Here is a 5,168-nt window from a genome sequence, read left to right as displayed (position 1 = left end):
AACTGTCAACCCTTGCACCACGCTGTCTGGTTGCTAGGCGACCTTAGGGCAACCAGTCAGCTCGTGCCAGTGCCACACTCTCCTTGCTGGTCTCAGGCTGTCTTCTGCTCTGTAGCCAGAGTGATCCCTTCAAAACGCAAACACAATATACTACTTAGACCCTTCAGAACTCTGGACACGGGGAGAATTGACTGGAAAGAGACAGGCAGGACCGTTTTGGGGTGATAGAAATGATGTGTCTTGCCCTAGCCGGTTTGGCTCAGTGGATAGAGCGTTGGCCTGCGGACTGAAGGGTCCCGGGTTCAATTCCGGTCAAGGGCACATGCCCTGGTTGCGGGCTAGATCCCCAGTACAGGATGTGCAGGAGGCAGCAGATCAATGGTTCTCTCTCATCATTGATGTTTCTATCTCTCTCTCCCTCTCCCTTCCTCTCTGAAATCATTAAAGAAAAAGAAAGAAATGATGTGTCTTCTTTTAGGTGGTGATTATACAGATGTATACAATTCTCAAAACTCATGGAACTCAACACTTAGGATCTGTCATTTCTCATTCTCCTTTATGTCATTATCTCATTTTGCCTCAGCTAAGGCGGAGAGGTTAAGTAGGTCTTTAAGGTCACAGAATTGATGAATTACAGAGCTGGGATTCAGGCTCCAGAGCCCCCTATCCTAACCACTGGCTGTTCTTCTAGGACAGGGGTGGGCAACCTTTTTGTGAGTGCGTGCCAAAACCAGCAAAATCTCTGACTCAAAATTCTTCTGCGTGCCAACCCTAACTTTTTGAGAACATGTGACGCCTACTTGGTATCTCTTAAGGTGTACGTATGTGAAGAACCTTGAAGAAATAATAAAATTCATTCGAGCGACAAAAACACAGTATGTGATGATGAAAAATACATTTATTTTTTAATGTATACATGTACACTGATAGTCCGACAGAAAACTTTATGACTCCGTTTGATATTATCAGTGGGACTTTTGCTGCTGCATCACTGATGACAGAGATTTTACATCAGGTTTATATTTCGTGCCCTTCAGACTACTCCTATAACGAGACTTAACAAAATTCATCACTGAGAACAAAGATTCACAAGCGTATGTGGATGAAACCAAAACACTGGTCGGATCTAGGAAGGCAGGAAGAGTTAAGGCAGAGGCATAGAAATTGCTCTTCCCCTCTCTCGTCAATCCATGTCTATGGTCTTTAAGATAACTTGTTATGTAAAATTATTTATTTATCTAAGATGCACCTACACTGAATTTATCTGAAAAATAAAAAAGTCGATATTAAGAAAAAAATTGTAAATGGAAGATTATAAGTGCCAGCAAAAGTTACTGGGTGCCATGTTTGGCACGCGTGCCAGGGGTTGCCCACCCCTGTTCTAGGACATTAGCCAGAGGGCAGCAAAGGAAAGCCTTAGAAGGTTAGAACAGCCCTAGCCAGTTTGGCCCAGTGGATAGAGTGTCGGCCTGCAGAATGAAAGGTCCCAGGTTCGATTCTGGTCAAGGGCACATGCCCGGGTTGCAGGCTCGATCCCCAGTAGGGCATGTGCAGGAGGCAGCTGATCAATGATTTTCTCATCATTGATGTTTCTATCTCTCCCTCCCTCTCCTTTCCTCTCTGAAATCAATACACACACACACACACACACACATACACTAGGGGCCCAGTGCATGAATTCATGCACCTTGAAAGGAACTGTGGGCCACAAGGCTGCGGTAGGCACAAGAGCGGGTCTCGACCCATCTTCTGCACCCCCACCCAGCCCCTCCCACCGTGGCCCCCGGGCCCCTGTCTGCTGGCAGCCCCACTCCCATGCACTGATGGTGCTGGCCCTGCTTGCACCCGCTAACTGCGCAGAGCAACTGGGGCCGGCGCCAGCAGCGGGTGCGAGTGGAGCTGCTGCCTTCATCGCCCCCCAGGAGCAGGGGGAGGTGGAGAAGCCCTCAGGGGTGATCAGGGCCGGCAGCCACCGCTCGCACCTGCTGACGGCGCCAAGTGATCAGGACCAGCACCGGGCACCGGCCACGGGTGCAAGGTGGCTCTGGCGCCAGCTGCAGGTGCAAGCGGGGCCAGTCCTGGCAGTGGGTGCGAGTGCCAGGTGGGACCACGGTGCACAGAAGCAAAGAATTTTCAGTAACCACCAGAGGCCTGCCCCGATGACAGCGACTGGTGCCCCGCCTTGGTCTGGCGCCTCCACTCACCTGCCCCACCATCCCGCTGTGGCCAATGCCCGCCATGTTCTGCACACGCCCCCTGGTGGTCAGCGGACGCCATAGCGACCGGTTGTTCAGTTGTTCTGGTTGTTCCACCGTTCAGTCTATTTGCATATTAGCCTTTTATTATATAGGATATATATATTTAAAAAGAAGGTTAGAACAGGTAAATGACACAGCGACACATCAGCTGGATGGACAGTGGATGGGAAGGGGCTGGGGTGGAGACAAGAAGACCAGGGAGGAAGTTATTGGGTGACTCCTATAAGAGAAGGCCCCTGGCAAGGCTGGTAGCCCTGGAGAGTGAAGTTGGGCAGAGTCCAGAGGTCTTCAGGGCGTGGTCTCATCCATAAGGTGAATGACCTGGGGACAGAAGTGGGGGAGCCAATCCCTGAGGGCTTTAGCCACTAGCTGGGGCGGGGGAGAGGGTGCTTTCATAGAGATGGGAAACTGGAGGAGGGCCAGGCTGGGGGATGGGGCAGGGCAGGCATGGCCGATGTCAGTGTTTTGGGTTCCCAGGCTTCTTTCATGGTGTTCGGCTCACAGGACTGTAACAGTGATTTGTTGGCACGTTTGGCTTCCTCATTAGTAAAAAACAGGGACCAGCTTCTTTATTAATTCTCCGCATCATTCCATGGGAGATTGGAGGTGGCTGACAAAAACACACAAAGACTCAGTCTGCAAGGTCCTGGCCAGCAGAGGACTTCTTTGTCATGTCCCTCCACATCCTCTGGGCCTAATTCTGTGCCTGGCACATGGTCAGCGCTTGTAACTCTGTTATTTGCATGAACAAAAGGATAGCAAAGTAATTGCTAAGAGTGTAGAATGAGGGAGAAGTACGGTGGGAAACTAATCCAGGAGGCAGAGGAGAGCCCAGCGTGCGGTTCGGGCCGGAGTTCCCACGCCGGCGCTCGCTGAGCAATCGTGCGGGAACCGATGAACCTCTCAGCACCGCAGTTGCCTCTGCAAAATGGAGATAATAACAGAACTGACCTCAAATGACTGCCCATCACTGGGGGGCTGGGTAAACATATATACAGGAAATCAGAGAATGAAATAATATGAAGCCATAAAAAAGGATGAGAATGCTCTTTGTCTATTGATATAGAATGATATTCAGAATATATTGTTAAGTATTAAAAATAGCCAGGCACCCAGCAGCGTGTATGGGATGTAACCATTAGTGTCAAAAAGAGAGAAAAATTAAAGTAATAGTCTGAGTGTACACCCGATTGCATTGGTTGTCTCCAGGGTGGGGGTTGGGAGAGGGACAGGGGTAGGAGGGAGAATTTTTAACCAAATACCATTTGGAGTCTTTGTCGTGTGGAATCATGGGAATATATTACCTACTCAACATGAGTAAAATTTACGTTTTAAAAAGCAATTAAGATTTTTTTTCACTTCTTAAAAAAAACCCTCTCCTGGCCCCCTTTCCCTCCAGCCAGTGCCCTATTTTCTGCTCCCTTTGCCAGCAAAACGGCTTGAAGGCATCGTCTGTGCTTGCTGTTCCCAAACCCTCTCTTCAACCTGCTCCAGTCCGCTTTGGGGCCCCACCTCTCAGCCCAAGCTGCTCTCACGGTCACTAACGGCCTCCACATGGCCAGGTCTGGCGGAAATTCTCAGTCTTCATCGGCAGCATTTGTCCCGGCGGATCCCTCCCTCCTCCTCCACACACTCCTTCCTCATGGCTCCCTGGGGCCAGGCTCCCCACCTCACAGACTCCTCTCCCCGCCTGGAAACCCTGGTGGCTCAGGCCCACCGCTTAGGGCAGCAGCCATGGGCAGCTGGCCTCCCACGTGTCCATCCGGGGGAAACCCTCTCCCCAGACCACGTTCACACATCCTGCCTCCTCCATCGCCCTTCGCCCTTCGGCAACTCAAGCTGCTGGTCACCCCCCCATCGCCCCCACCCCAAAACCTGCTTCCCTCCCAGTCTCCTCACCCTGGAAAGTGACTTCTCCCTTCTTCCGGTTGCTGAGCCACCACCTGGGAGTCCTCCTTGACTCTCCTTTGTCTCTCACACCCCTGCGAACCCTTGAACCAATCCTGCTGTTTCTATCTCCAAAATGCACCCAGATCCCAGCCCTCCCTGACACCTCCGCTGCTCCCCGTGGTCCCAGCCTCCCTCACCCCTCACCTGGGCCTTTGTAGCAGCCTCCACCCTGAGCTCTGTCTTCCGCTCCTCCTCCTCCCCCACAGTCTGCTCTCAGCACTGACACAGAGAGACGCTGTTATAATATCTATCGCCCAGCAAGTCTCAGTCCTTCTCCCCAGACCCTGCGATGCTCCATCTCACACGGGGAAGAGCCTTCACAGCCCTGGGGGCCCCACCCCAAGATCCCTCTGACCAGTGCCCATCCTCTGCCTGATTTCCCGACTCCTCACTCAGGGCTCTGCCTGCTGCTCCCGCTCCTGGGGCGTTCTTCCTCTCACCGCCCTCTTGTCTTTTTTTTAAATATATTTTTGTTGATTTCAGAGAGGAAGGGAGAGGGAGAGATAGAAACATCAATGATGAGAGAGAATCATTGATCGGCTCCCTCCTGCACGCCCCCTACTGGGGATCGAGCCCACAACCCGGGCATGTGCCCTTGACCAGAATCGAACCCGGGACCCTTTAGTCCGCAGGCTGATGCTCTATCCACTGAGCCAAACCGGCTAGGGCACCGCCCTCATGTCTTCATCCCTCACCTCCTCCAAGTCCTTGCTTTAATGTCACTTCGGTGTTGGTGTCATTTTCCCTGACACACATATCCCCGTTTTAAATTGCGAACCAGCCCCCTCCCGGCCCCACTCCCCTCCTTAGCTGTTTCTGCTGCATTTATCGCCTCCCGACATGTGGACAGGCACTCACTAGGCCGCTTTACTGCCTCTCCCTCTTGACTGTGAGCGCCACGTACACGGGTGTCGCCTGTTCTGTTCACTGTCGGTTCCCCAGTGCCAGGCACACGGCAAG

This window comes from Myotis brandtii, unplaced genomic scaffold (assembly GCF_000412655.1).
Source record: "Myotis brandtii unplaced genomic scaffold, ASM41265v1 scaffold339, whole genome shotgun sequence".
Classification (NCBI taxonomy): Eukaryota; Metazoa; Chordata; class Mammalia; order Chiroptera; family Vespertilionidae; genus Myotis; species Myotis brandtii.
The sequence above is the reverse complement of the archived record's forward strand: the minus strand, read 5'-3'. Positions refer to the sequence as shown.